The following is a 12,620-nucleotide window of genomic DNA, read 5'->3' on the forward strand; positions in this document are numbered from 1 at the left end:
TACCATTTTTTTGCGGAAAAAGTTACCGTGAGAGACTTGTATTTTCGTTCGGACTTGTTTGGAAGTCGGCCCAACAAATGTTACCGTCCAATTCGACAAATCTTTATCTTTATCTTTACCTAATATTAAAGGGAGGATCGTTTCTCCACTTTTTTTGTCATACCTAATATTAAAGGGAGGAGCGTTTCTTCACTTTTTTCGTCACTAGTACAAATGCCCGTGCGTTGCACCGGGCAAAAAATGAAATGTAACCTGCTTCACGTGCCATTATGCAACATTTTTATAATCTAATTTTCGCAAACATCAGAAATGAGGTTACACTGAGTATTTTTTTTGTATGATGAAATTTGGAATAAGAAATAAGGCTACATGTGCACGGATCTTCTAAGACTGCTCTGCGGCAATGAACTGCACTTGTTGAAAGTCAGAGAAGAAACCAACGCCAGTCACCACAAAACTATGGGGGTGATAATGGAAGCCACCCCCCAACCAAATCTTTGGAATGTAATCCAGCCTAACAGCATCATCATGAAAGTTGCAAGTCCAGTTGCGGTAGAGAAATCACCCATGAAAGATGAGTGCTCGTTTGGACTGGGGAACTGCCAAAATGAATAAGGAACCATGAAAAGGTTAAAGGAGTACAAGGAAAGAAGAAAAACAAAAGCCGGAAAAAATTACCTGTGCCTTGAGCTTCGATTTCCATGTGACTTACACAAAATTGATTATAATGCCATATGCAACAACTAAGGTAGCAAGGCCCCTCACATATTTTGAAGAGATCAGAACTTTCATACTCTCTTTCATGCTAAGCTTAGGTTTGTTCTGTTGAAACAATGGCTATATTCACAACTGTGGTGATCTGAAAATGATTTAATCAAATCAACTTGAGCAAAAAGGGCTATCATTTGATAAGAAAGCTGACCAAAGATAAACTCAAAATTCCATATGGCAGGCACAATAATGACATGGACAAATAAAGGCATCACAAAGGTACCTCAAGGAATTAGAACTGAAAGGTAAGGCTTGCGGCCAGTGACCGGAAGTAGAATATGCTTAACTTGGGACAGAGCATTAATCACTAAAGCACTTCCAGATTCATTCACTTCAGCCCTCACTGGTTACAAAGCAAAGGCAAACAAATATCAAACAGTGGTCTCAGCTCAACCATCCATCGTACCTCTTCAAACATAATCAGAAGTAAGGATGTTCTTTGCAAGTTTGATTATGAATCACCACAAATTTCCCTGCTAAGAACAAAGTCAAGCATGGTGAACAATTCACTAACTTCGGTGCAGCAAAAGGAAGGCCAATACATTGTCAGAAGCGCAACTACGCTTGGTCAGACACACAATCATTCAAACATCACATGAAAATATCAGCATCAGCAACCTGAAACCACTGCACCTCGCTCCAAGTCAAAGCGAAGTAACTAATCTTCAGTACACGTAGTGACAGCACAAAGAGACGACCAAGCAATCGACGTACAAATCTCAAGAAGACTTCAAGTCAGAGGCCGCCACCCACGCGCCTCCGCAGGGAGCCCGGCCGGGGCCAGTGGACCATGGCCATAGGCACCACCGTCTGGGAGGAGCAGCGCTGGTGGCCGGTAGCACTGCCCCCGCGGTGCGTTCCGAAGGCCACGGCTGCGCCGTGGGCGCCGCCTCAATTGCGGGCTGGTGCGCTTAAGGACGAGCCTTGCCGGCCATGTGCCATCGCCTCGCGGAGCGTCTTGGCCAAAAATATGAAACCTAATGCTATGCCCTGTTTAAAACTTTTTATAAAGTAAAAATATTTCAAAAAAAATAGACATCACAATTTTCCATATGTATCACACACTAACGTTTAGACTTTGTAGTTTCTCTACAAAGATTGACCACATATTCAATACCAGTTGGTGAAATAGGAACATATAGTTCTGCATTTCCACTCTACACAATGTTATTTCTCCAAAAACGAATCCATTTTTAGATATTTGTCATATTTCTGAACTTCAAATTGCTCATTGTTTGAAGTATTCAACATCTATACACAGTCAGGGCAAGATTGGACAGATGATGCTAAAATTGCAAGGGTAAGAAGATGGACCAGACACCAGATTAGTGGACAACCATGGGATGACCTCATAATTCAGAAGGGAGTCAGACTAATACATGATCAGTCAGCCTTAAATTCAGCATTCAAGGTAGTAACAATACCCTGATACTACAGATACGCTGATAGCAGAGCATGGTGTCCGTACCAAGTGGAACCAAACTTGTAGGCAAGTAAACCTAACACCATATCATAATATGAGCACGGTGTCTTTTACACTGTTATATTGTTCTGTCTACTTGGGCTGGCCCAACAGATGCTTACAAAGATGTTGGATAAAATAAATAAAAAATGCTGGATGAAAGCTAGATGCAAATGAGGTTATACATCATCAACAATTCACTGCTATAGTTTATTTAGATTCACGGACATGCTGTTTTTATATGTTCACTGGCAGAATCTACGGGACTGTATATGCCAATATCTGTGCAACTGTCTCTTCGAGCCTTGGCGCAGTGGTAAAGCTGCTGTCTTGTGACCATGAGGTCATGGGTTCAAGTCCTGGAAACAGCCTCTTACAGAAATGTAGGGAAAGGCTGCGTACTATAGACCCAAAGTGGTCGGACCCTTCCCTGGACCCTGCGCAAGCGGGAGCTACATGCACCAGGTTGCCCTTTTTTTTTGTCTCTTCAAATTGCTAGCCTGCAGGTTGACATGATCAGCAAAACATTCCTAGAGGTACGGATCAGCAATGTAGTAGCAATCTAATCAAGTTTGTGTCTAGCCCGTGGCGCCAACGACACCTCCCGTGCCACTGCCGGCCTTAGAAATACCAAAGAATTATCACCCAACAACTATTGTATGCTTGATTTTTATTGCTTATAGAAAATAAGGCCAAATTTAAATAACACTAATTTTACTATTTTCTATGTTCTTTGACGACTCTTGGTGATGATCTAGATTGTGTCTAACAAATCAAAGTAATTTACTTCACTCTGTTTTGCAAGTTTCAGTTTCTATAGCATGGCTTGCATGCGTCAAGGCAACATAGAGTAGTCATGAATGTATTACCAATCATATCATTATTAGTAATGATCTTTGTATGAATTAATATAGGCATCTACCTTACTGATACACTCAACATAAGCAACTTGGTCCAATGTTATTTGGTTGATCATCCCATTTTACATAATCCAATCGAAGAACTGAATTTTATGGGCACAACTGTACTACGTGCGAAGAATTGTACATAAGCAGATTTGGTAAATGAATACAGAGGCATGCTCTCCATGAAAAGTAGGATCAAAATAATGCCCCCCCCCCCCCCCCCCCCGCAATCAATATATATTGTTGTACTTAGTATAGTGAATTTTGGGGACATCAATGGCTGGTTTCAACATAGATATGTGCAAGATTTTCACCTGAAAATAACAATGGGTTTCTATATCTGTCCATCAGAGTGCATCATCTCCAATAATTATCCAACAGACTGCTACAAAGATTATTTGTCCATATGATGGCTCTAGTCAGATATATATTCAGATGTCATACCAGTCGATGCAATATATGTACTCCGAAACTAAGCCTGGTGTTTGTACTGTTTATTAGCCTACAGATGTTCTCACGTACTCACAAGTATCTATGCAAGATTGTGGTAGTGGGCAGTAGCAGCGGGCTATGGGAAAGTTGTTTCATCAATGCGAATGCGCACTCCTTATTCCAGCTCTGAGGTTGGTGTTGACACAACTCCTGACAGAAAAAAATCATGAAAATGTGTTAGACACACAACTGTTCATGTCCTACCGAGCACGTCAACATATTGCCAATTGGTGGGTGAATACAAAGGTACAAACTGCATGCATATTAAGAATGACGTACATTATGGATACTATGGTAACAGCCAATACTTTGTCGCCTCCCACTACAGGCTCCCTTGCAACGTTGGGCATGACTCCATATATTCTGTAACCGTATAACTGAGGACACCGGTGCCCCCTTTAACGATTTCCACTGCAACCACCACTTCACCATCCCAGACCAAGCAGCAAAGGCTCATGTTGTTTCCGCACAGATCTTAGTAAAACATGAAAGCGATACTGAAAAGATATAAGGACAAAAGAGTTTTGAATATAAACGCTAGCCAGATAGATAAAACGCCATGTGCATCTACAAATTTGTATGGAGACTTGGATAGGCAATGCATCGTCTTTACCTCTAATAAAAAGCATGTAGAGATCAGTACATGTTCACTTAGTAAAATTATAGGCCCTCTAAGCATGTCTTCTCTGTAATAATTACACTAAAAGCTGTAAATCTGCAAGGGCTCTCTTGCTGGCAGGAAGACTTTTATGAGAAGCCATTGATCAGGACTGAATTATTCAACATCCTCACTCAAAGATTTTTCATCATTCCCATGGCATAAATCATGTAGTTCAATCCATCTCCTTTTATTACTCAATGGCCGTTAGGTAGTATACATCATCTTCATCCCCTATCTAACCAGCCTGAAAGTTTACTACTGGAACACCACGATACAACCATAGAGCCTCGTAATCTTAGCATGGAGCCGACGACTGCGACATGTAAGTTGCGACGGCATCTCCGACCACTACACGCTGACAGCCTGCTCATACTTGACCTTGCTTCTCGATCACACATGTAAGGAGCGGCCGTTTGCAAATTCAGCATGATGTGGTGAAGCAATTTGAAGAAGGAAGTAGTGTGCGTATGCATCTGAAGATGGTGGTGGCGTCGGGGCTGATCTCAAGGTGGGCAATGATGGAGCGGCAGAAGATGTGGCTTGGGCTGGGCCTTGGCTTGATGCCGGGACGGCTGGGGCGGCGGCCCATGCGATTGCTGCAAGCGAGCGGGACGAGCGTCGTCCTCGTGCAGACGCGGGCAAGGACAGACAGCGCCGACGCTGTTGGTCGAGCGGGGCGGTGCTCCAGTGACGAGGATGGCGGGGCCCGGTCGGATCCGGCCGGATCTGGACGGGACGGATCCATTTCCGGCGGATTTGGCGTGCAGGCGGCCGGATCCGGCGAGATTAAGGGCTGGTGGCGCCATGGCCCTTCTGGAGGTCCCTGTTCAGCGAGAAAGAGAGAAAGAGGTGAGAGGAGATCGAGAGGAAGGAGGAGAGGGGCGAGGCGGCGGAGCGGACGGAGCTCCGGCGGTGAGGCGCGGCGGAGGTGTGGGGTCGCCGGCGAGGCGGCTTGCGGGGGCGAGGGGAGCTCGGGCAAGATGGAGCTGCGGGAGGCAGAGCGGTCTGGTTCGGGCTGGGTTTCCAGCGTTATTTTTGTAAAAGTGAAATGTTATATAGAGACCCAGTAAAACAGGGACTGCGGATTAATTTCTTACAAACTGAGGGACTTTTATGCAAAATTGCTAACGGCGACGGACGAGAGAAACCCAATTTTCGAAAGTATGACGCCCCACATATTCTTATTCCTTTGTCTCAAAAAAAACATATTCTTATTCTTTTGTTTGTACCTTTTATTTTTATTTTTTTTCTCTTATTTTTTTTAGTTTCCTTTTTCCTATTTAGGTTTGTAAACTATTCATCGCACTTTAAAAAAAATTAAATCATGTATTTAAAAAATGTTAAACATGTATAAAAAAATATTTTTGATGTATAGGAAAAATGTACAGTGTGTATGAAAAAATAGTGATCAAAACATGTATTTGAAGAAAATGTTAATCATCTATTAAAATAATATTAAACACAAATAAATAGGTTTCACATGTATATGAAAATTGTACAATATGTATGAAAAAAAAGGTCATCAAAATATATATTTCACGCAATTTTAACCATGTATTTAAAACAAACCTGTGTAATCAATATTTCATATGTATGCAAAAGATATACAATATGTAGAAAAAACTAGACATCAAAACGTATATATGAAAAGATGTTAATCATATATTATAAAAATGTTAAACATGTATAAAAGTATGTACAATGTGTATCACAAAATGTAGACATGTGTTGAAAGAAAGTAGGCATGAAAGATTTATTTCAAAATAATGTAATTATTTATTTGAAAAATGTTAAACATGTATAAAGAAATGTTCCTAATATATACAAACAAATGTATAATGTGTAAGAAAAAACATAGACAGTAAAGCCTATATTAAAATAATGTTAACCATGTATTTAAAAAAGGATAAACATATGCAATAAAAATGTCCCTTATGTATAAGAGAAATGTACATTATGCGTAAAAAAAGTAGACAAGTGTTGAAAAAAAAATGAAAAAAATGGGGAAAACCAACTCTACCCCAAGGGTTCATGGAGCACATGTTGAACCTCAATCATCCATCTCTGATCTGTCCTTGCCCCCATGAATCGCATCGTCGCGGACATCTTATATGCGTGCAGTGTGATCAGACACCACCCTTACCGAATTGATTGCTAATTGGTACAGGCAATCACAACATCTCGGCCTACCATCAATATTGATACTACTGTGTACCTCATGCTAGATGTCCAAATACAAGCAGATACGCTAATTATCGTGACAATTTTCATTTTTCAATGAAAGTTCTCATTGATAAACTAGACATATGAAATCGTTCACGAGTCATGTCCAAGGCGGTAGCATTAGATAGGCAGGTGTGAACATGTACAAAGTTAGGTCCATTTAGATGCCACCTCTTTTCACCCATGCCTTATTTCTCTCTGCTTCCCCCCATTCTCGAGATCCAGCGCCCAAGTTCTCATCTTTTCCGCCCCCAAAAAACAATTCAGCCATATCCAGATCCGGAGCGCATGGCAAGTGGATGGTCTCCTCCGTTAAGGACAAGGACATTACAAAGCTCTGGGAGGCCGGGTATCTGGCCAAGGAAATCGCCCACCGACTTCTGGCCGAGGGACAGATCGTCCCCACTCCGGAACCCCAGGAGAGGGTCGTATTCCTCTCTCACTTCATTCGCGGGCTGGTATTTCCTCTCCACCCCTTCATCCACGGACTCATGTACTACTACGGGTTAGATTTCCATGATCTATCCCCAAATTCATTCCTCAACATATCGGCATTCATCATCGTGTGTGAGGCTTTCCTCCACATCCCACCACACTTCGGATTGTGGCTAAAGACCTTCATGTGAAGCCGAAGGTGGTGGGCGGCCAACACGCAGAGTACGGAAGCTCCATGGTGAGCAAGATGCCTAACGTTACATGGCCATCAGGTACATTTATTGAGACCGTCAAAGGGTGGCAACAATAGTGGTTCTATGTCACTGAGCCGCGCGACACCACCTGGGTCGCAGCCCCCGAATTCCAATCTGGAGCTCCGATGCGGCTCACCTCCTGGCCCGAGAAGGGTCTGGACGGGTCTTCGTCAGACGAGCTGACAGTGCTTCAGGAGCGCATCAAGAGCATGGTGGACAAGAACATCAAGCTTGTCAACATGATCCAGGTGATGCTAGCTTGCCGAATACTTCCATGCCAAAGTCGGACTTGCCATCCATGGGAGTTCGATCCGGCCAAGCACCAGACACTACTGGAGTTCTTTGGCACTATGCACGAAGACATCTGGAAGGTGCTATTCAAGTCAAGCAAGACATGGCCGGACACGGCCGAGGATCATGGGCACAACTTGGCCCGTCCCGCTAGTCCGGTAAGCCTTTACATGTTTTCAAGGTGTATCCTTTACTTGCATACTTGAGGAAAATGCCTAAACTTCCCTACCGATTCTCTCGGGGATAGACAAAGATGGCGGAGTAGATTTACTGTCCGGCCCCGCTGCCGAAGACCCAGCAATTCTACTTCTGACAAAGATGCTGATTCTGGCGCCCTATAAAGCGCCGGAGAAGAAGGCCAAGAAGAAGGCCAAGGAGACCGAGGAGACCAGAAGCGGTCTCCGTCACAAGAGTGCTTCGGACATGACGTCCGAAGACGCCGAGACTCACTCCTCCGCCTCCGAGGACGACAAGGAAGAGGAGGAAGAAGAAAGCCATTCCCCTCCTGGGGGGGAGGAAGAAGATGGCGGCCTCCACGCGTCTGGAGGCCGAAGCGTCCAAGAAGGGAAAAACTTCCTTCCTGGACAACTCCACAATGGCCACCGACAGCAGCTTGGAATGGTGCCCGAGGGTCAACCCCCTGGCCAAATCGTGAGTACTCAAAAACCCAAACACATTCATATATCTGGCCTCTCTACTTTATAGTCTTAACATGTTAAGTTATTCATCTGCAGTCTGGCTCGGTCCGACCTTGAGCGGTCCTCGTCTTTGGGAGATTCGCTGGACCTGGAGGCAATGGACAGTGGGCCCTCCCGGCGGCCTCCTCTCCCAAGGCCATGGATGGTGCCGAGGCGCTGTCCTGAAGGATCCCAGGCCAAGAAGAGACTCGGGAGGCCGTCAAGGCGGTGCCGGAGGGTGAAACCTCGGCCGCCAGACACATGGAGGAGTAGATCCCCAGGGAGACTGGCAATGAGGGCCATATCCAATTCGGTCCCCAGCCGAATACGATTCCGGAGATCTATACGGCTCCGGAATCAGGCAAGCAGCCTCTTTCAAAAGAAGGAGGTGTGCCTATTCCATCGGTATCCTCTGTCCATCCGGAGGCACCGAATCATTTGCTGGAAGCGCTGCGAGGCGCTTCCATTGTTGAGGAACACCGTAAACTTATGGGTACGGTGGTTGAGAAGGTCCAGTCTACCAAGAGCGGACTGACCGAAGCCTGCACAAGCCTTCTAACAGGCTTTGAGGTAAGCAAAGAAATTATGTAAAAAGAATGTCACAGTTTAGACAGTAGCCCCTTAGACGATGTCCGGTGTTCGGAAAGAAAAGCCAAACAGAGGATCAAATAACTATCGCAGGAGAACAAACTAACATGTCTATATGTATAAGCAGGCATCATTGCTGGTTGCAACCTGTCATGCTACTAAGGTCTCCGGACTGAAGCAAAGTATGGAGCGGACCGAGGGAGAGGTCGGCCATGTGAAGAAACAGCTGGAGGATAATCAAGGTATGCAATAATGCGATAACCTTGTCCATATTTCAGGAAGGATGAATGTTTTGTACTGACTAAAGTGCCATGACATTTATTAGGCGCGGCGACCAAGGTGGAGACCCTTAAGAAGGCGCTGGACGAGGCCGAGGAGAGAGCGGTGAAGGAAAAAGCCTCCCGTGAAAGGCATGAGGCCAGGGTCGTTGAGGTCCAGCAGGAGATCCAGGACGCCGTGAAGAGATGTGAGTCCTTGGAGCGCGACATTACAAATCAAGAGACCGAACTGACCAAGGCTCGCCAAAGCGCACACGATACCCGGGTTGAAGCCCAGGGCGCCCTCCAGGAAGTCCAGGAGGCAAGAAAAATCACGGCGGGTAAGGCATTCATAATGCAGAGCAAATATGTAAGAAAAGGTTCCTCTTATTGACCCGAATTTGGAGTTCTCCAGGGGCATTCGCGGATCTTCCGCGCAGCATTTTAGATGCTGCGGAGTTCTTCCGAGCCGAAGAGGGGAGCTCTACGGAGAAGTTGTTTTGGTCGCAATATCTTGCGCCAGAACATCTGGTGCCCTTTAGCGACCAGTTAAAACAGTTGGTCGAACTGCATAGGGTGGCCGAACTAGCCATGAAGGATTTAATAATCTGGCTATGGCCTGCCGAAGTCATACCCAGCAGCTACTTCGGGCTCATGAAGCGGCTGGTCAAAGCCTGCCCTTGGCTTAATGACATCAAGCGGTCGGTCTGCATCGAAGGCGCGCGAATGGCCTTTGCACGAATCAAGATGCATTGGGTCAAGATGGACGCCGTGAAGCTTGTAACCGAGGGACCACCCGTGGGCAAGGAGCAACGCACGCCCGAGCTGTATTTTGACAATGTCCTGGAGGGGTCCCGCATTGTAGCAGAGAAATGTACGAAGGATATTATCTTGGAGTGACTACATTCATGTTATCCTGTCCTGTACAATGAAACAGAATCGCTATGTAATATAATGCCTGTTACTTTAAAATTTTACCTCATGTGTGGCCCTTTTGTTAAATCTGAGAGTTGGCCAGTCATCGGCTTCAGCCCCCACGTAGAAAGTACGGGGGTGTTCAGGATGAATCTAAACATTCTTTACTCCAGAGTTTGGTCCTTCAAGGAGGTGTTTAGCGCGACGAACCAGGCAATCATACTATATGGCTTTATCACTCTCACTTAGCCATAGGAGTTTGACAATAAAAATTTAGGCACAACCCCTAGTATTCGGACTTGGGGTACTGTAAATACCTCATCGGGTAAAAACCGATTCGTCGTATAATGCGAAAAAAATCGCAAAAGATTTGTGACCTCTCAAACAACTGACCGGCTCATGCCGCATCATGACAGTCAGTTTTCGGCTTTCTCTACTGAGGTGCTCATCCGGAATAATCAGGACACAATCGCAGTAGTTCTCCCTTTACTACCTTAGCCGATATAGCGGAATGTAAGGTAGCAAGCACAGGAGCAGGGAAACCCAACTATTGAGCAAAGACATGATTCGGAGCCAATGCATATAATACTATAAGTTCGGGGTGCCGAACTATACTTAAAAAAGCATTCAGACTTTGTTGCCGTATTGTGGGGCGTAATGAAGCCCCTGGCGAATTTAAAGTGTACCAAAGTGTACGGGTGCATTCAATAAGAATAACGAAATAAAATGAAAAAGCAAGTTAATGCCACATAAGTTGGGCCGCGGACTATTTTTATCGTAATTTCATTGATACGTCGAAGCATATTTGCATAGATAGTGTGTTAAACAATATAGCCGATTAACCTGCCCAGACCAGGGGGAGCTGCATGCGGTTCCCAAAGACAGGTTGAATGATCATAGAAGAGAACATCTATAGATTCCCTCGCGCGTCCATACTACTTCCCGCCTTGGTATGTGTATATCATTCGAAAGGATCGACAATCAGGACACCAGGAAAACCTGGAAAAAAGAAACCTGAAAAGAAAAAAAAAGTAAAAGTATGTGGGTCCACGGGAGGTTGAGCCGTATTAGGGACCACAATAATGTTACGCTCCGTCTATGCCCATGGTATTTTGTGTGCCTAGTTATGTACGCCCGGTACGTATGCCGCCATTTGATCGGGATTGCGGCGGTGGCCAAATTGCTTATCGAGCTCTTGATGAGCTGGGTTGTCCTTCTGCAGAGTAGTCCGGACTCGTTTGACGGTGTCCGGGAGCCTGGCCGCCGAATTGAAGTTCTACTTGTTAAGGCTGCTCTGTATCTCTGCTGCCAGCGCGGCGGTGTGCTCCTCAGTATGAAGGGAGAGTTCTGTGTTTCCATTGACTGTTATAACACCGCGTGGTCTAGGCATCTTAAGTTTGAGATAAGCATAGTGTGGCACCGCATTGAATCGGGCAAATGCTGTTCGTCCGAGCAATGCGTGATAGCCACTGCGGAAGGGGAAGATATCGAAGAGCAACTCTTCGCTTCGGAAGTTATTCGGGGATCCAAAGACCACTTCCAGTGTGATTGAGCCCGTACAGCGGGCCTCTACACCTGGTATGACTCCTTTAAAGGTGGTTTTCGTGGGCTTGATTCTTGAGGGATCGATGCCCATTTTGCACACTGTATCCGGATAGAGCAGGTTCAGGCTGCTGCCACCGTCCATGAGGACATGTGTGAGATGGAATCCAACAATGATTGGACCAAGGAACAATGTGGTTGAACCGCCATGATGGATACTGTTCAGATGGTCCCTGCGATCGAAAGTGATCGGGTAGAATGACCGTGGGTTGAATTTTGGGGCGACTGGCTCCATCGCATAGACATCCCTGAGCGCGTGCATGTGCTCCCCCTTGGGGATATGGGTAGCGTATATCATGTTAACCGTTTTAACATGGGGGGGGGGGACTTCTTCTGTCCCCCTGTGTTCGGTGGCCGGGGCTCCTCATCATCTTCCTCGCTTTGTGACCCCTTCTCCTTATTCTCGGCATTTAACTTGCTAACCTGTTTAAAAACCCAACACACTCTGTTGGTATGATTGTCTAGTTTATCAGGAGTGTCGTGGATTTGACATGGACGATCGAGTATGCGCACCAAGTTGGACGGGCCCAGATTGTTTATTTTTTATGGCTTCTTCCGCTGACCGGACTTACAGCCGCTGAATTGGTGTTCACCGCCGTGTATTCGGTGTTGTCACCGTTGCTTCGACGCTTGTGTCTGTTGCGTCGGGGCTTGCCATTGCTATTTCTGGCTTCAGAAATGCCAGGTTCGCTTATATTGTTGTTGCTACGGACCAGCCAGCTATCCTCACCCGCACAGAAGCGGGTCATAAGCGTCGTGAGGGCTGCCATAGACTTCGGCTTTTCTTGGCCGAGGTGTCGGGTGAGCCATTTGCCGTGGATGGTGTGTTTAAAGGCCGCTAGGGCTTTGGCATCCGGACAGTCGATGATCTGGTTCTTTTTAGTTAAGAATCTAGTCCAAAATTTCATGGCGGACTCTCCGGGTTGATGAACTATGGGACTCAAGACATCGTCGTTTCGAGGTCGGACGTATGTGCCTGGAAGTTATCGAGGAAGGCATCCTCCAGGTCGTCCCAGCTGCCAATTGAGTTCTTTGGCAAACTGTTCAACCAGTGCCGAGCAGGTCCCTTGAGTTTTAGCGGGAGGTA

At 45.7% G+C, this 12,620-nt stretch overlaps 1 long non-coding RNA gene across 5 annotated transcripts; it reads right to left on the minus strand.

Moving 5' to 3' along the window:
• Nucleotides 1-265: 265 nt before the first annotated feature.
• LOC123047465 (uncharacterized) lies at nt 266-4,926 on the minus strand. 5 transcript variants are annotated; one of them, XR_006422989.1, is made up of 6 exons: nt 4,244-4,926; nt 3,910-4,127; nt 3,453-3,780; nt 995-1,114; nt 679-859; nt 266-599 (listed from the first exon to the last, which is right to left on the minus strand). It is a non-coding gene; the product is annotated as an uncharacterized lncRNA (long non-coding RNA). The 5 variants fall into 5 exon arrangements; XR_006422992.1 differs by having other exon boundaries at nt 3,453-3,520; nt 3,665-3,780; nt 3,910-4,926; XR_006422990.1 differs by having other exon boundaries at nt 3,453-3,523; nt 3,665-3,780; nt 3,910-4,926.
• Between the last annotated feature and the right edge of the window lie 7,694 nt (nt 4,927-12,620).

The sequence above is a fragment of the Triticum aestivum genome, chromosome 2B (assembly GCF_018294505.1).
Source record: "Triticum aestivum cultivar Chinese Spring chromosome 2B, IWGSC CS RefSeq v2.1, whole genome shotgun sequence".
NCBI classification, from domain to species: domain Eukaryota; kingdom Viridiplantae; phylum Streptophyta; class Magnoliopsida; order Poales; family Poaceae; genus Triticum; species Triticum aestivum.